We start from the raw sequence: 2780 nt of genomic DNA on the forward strand, positions 1-2780 counted from the left end.
ATTTTCGTACTATACGCTCGGATTACAGGAAAATATTACAGGATTACAGGACTACAAGATTGCAGTCCTCTTAATACTAGAGGACACTGATTTCCGATATTCACCCGGCATAAAAAAAATTATTTTTTTCTTAGTTTTATTACTTTTTATAACTAAATTTGTTTCTTAAGATGCAGTCTATGATTATAAATATTTTCTTGTATTTGAAAAACACACTTACCTTGGTGGGATTCGAACTCGGGACCTCGGGACCTCTGGATCGTGAGCCAACTGCCTTACGTGGTAGACTACTTCTTAATTTGATGTAAGTGTTATATATAGTCTACATATGTCATAACCAGCACAAATATATAATTTTTCAAAAATCATCTTAAGAAACAAATTCAGTTTAAAAAGAGTAATAAAATTTTAAATTGGATATATGATATAATATTTCTTAAAGTCGGGTGAATGTCAGAAACCAGTGCCGGCTCATTATGAAATTACTTATAAAATATGAAATTAAAAAATAATAAAATGTGGTTAAAAAGTGATACATTAAATCTAATAAATTTCAAACAATATTTATAGAAATAATTTATATATATACAGCTGCATTGAAGTAAAAGTATACTATATATGGAGGTGGAGGGGTAAAAACTAGGGCTCGCTATTATACGTTTAAACGGAAATACGTTTATACGTATAATTAGCATATCCGTTTATTAGAAACGTTTTTCCGAATACACGTGTTTTAAGTCTAGGGCCTGATAAACGTTTAAACGTTTAAACGTATATTATAGCATATCCGCTTACTAAAAACGTTTTTCCGAATATTTTCACGTTTTTCTATAAACGTTTATTATCCCTTTCTTAAGTGTGTTATTTTTGAATGTACTTTATTAATGAAATATTTATTACAAATATAGTCAGCGTTGGGAAGTAATGTAGTATTTGTAATATCATTACCGTTACTTTCTTTCTGGTGACGTCGTCACATTTTTACAGTAACGGAAACGAATTCGTTACTTTCATCGTTACTTTAGTCATTTCTATTCAATAAATCAGAAGTAATTAGATTTGTTCGCGCTGCTTGCACTTCTTGGCCTTGGAAAAAAACAAATACGCATTCGGATGCTGGTATAAAAGCAAGAATGAAATTGAGTGCTAATAGTGCAAGCAACACGAAGAAATTAATTTTATGTGTAATTATAAATGCAAGCTTTATTTATTTTTACATAATAAATTAATTTTAATGTATATTGTATGTTTAAAGTTTTATTATTGTATGTTTCTGTTTGCTGTATGTTTCATATAATATATATAGAACAAAAGTAATAATTACATTTTAAAATTAATTACATATTTTATTTTAGTATTACAAAATGTTAGTATTATAAAATGTTTAAATTTTTATTATTGTATATTTTTGTTTACTGTATGTTTAAATTGTACATATATCTATGTATATATAAGTACCTATAAAAATAATAATTTTCTTTTAAAATCAATCACGCATTTTATTTTAGTGTTATAAAAAAGTAACGAATTGTTACTTTCTTATAGTAACGATAACGGTAACAAGTTGCTTTTTCAAATTGCTAACGAGTAACGGTAATGATAACGCGTTACATTTTTAAACTGGATAATCTGGATACAGTTATGTTGTTTTTAGATGATTACATGGCATAAAGTAGGTATGAAACGAACAAAACAAGTTTAACACTCTCTTCTACTCATAAATGAATGTACTTACTAAATATACGAGTAAATGAGTTTTTGTTTAAATAATAGCGAGCCCTAATTTTGACGCGGTGGAGGGGGGAAGCAAATAGGGGCAGACAAAAGCACGAGGGAACGACACAGTTCGACAAGTTTTTGTCACGCGTGCTCGCATCATCGACGACATCCGCGAGTGAGAGCGAGCGCATGCACGCACGTTCGTACGTACGCATGCACGCACGCACGAAATAACATGTCAGTGATGTTTACTAAACGTTTACTAAGCGTTTACTAAACGTTTACTAAACGTTTATTAAACGTTTACTAAGCGTTTATTAAACGTTTACTAAACGTTTAAACGTAAACGTTTTTCTGGAAGAAAATGTAAACGGATAAACGTTTCACGTTTAAACGTTTATTCGAAAAACGGAATAAAATCAGAGCCCTAGTAAAAACCACAGTGGTGTAACTCAAATTTTTAAAAATATTTTCTCGTGTGCATAGATGCAATCTGTACAATATATAAATTGCATCTATGCACACGAGAAAATATTTTTAAAAATTTGACTTACACCACTGTGGTTTTTACCCCTCCATATATGATAAGACTCGCTATTTCAATTTTATGGATTACTGGTAGCATTACGTTTAATACACATGTGTAGTAGTGTATTACACATTTTGTAGATTACATGTGTAGTCTACTACACAAGTCACTTACCACACGTGTAGTATATTACACATATAATGGATTACACGTGTAGTCTACTACACAAGTCACTTACCACACGTGTAGTATATTACATATATAGTGGATTACACGTGTAGTGGATTTCACCCTTCATGATTAGACGTGTATTCCATATTACAGGGATTTCACGCACTAAGTAATTACAGCGTGTAATAACTACAGATTATTGTGTTCCTTTCTGTGATAACTACAGGTGGTCCTGTAGTAACTACACAAGTGTAATATTTACTGGCTGTAGTTTCTTTCCGTAAGGGTACTTTCCGCCCTAGGGAGGAAAGTGGTTACTTTCCGCCCGCTATGCCGCCTTGGCGTGAAATTGACCACTCTC

The sequence above is a fragment of the Temnothorax nylanderi genome, unplaced genomic scaffold, assembly GCF_030848795.1.
Source record: "Temnothorax nylanderi isolate EJ_2023f unplaced genomic scaffold, tnyl_v1.0 TNYL_tig1290_pilon, whole genome shotgun sequence".
Lineage (NCBI taxonomy): Eukaryota > Metazoa > Arthropoda > Insecta > Hymenoptera > Formicidae > Temnothorax > Temnothorax nylanderi.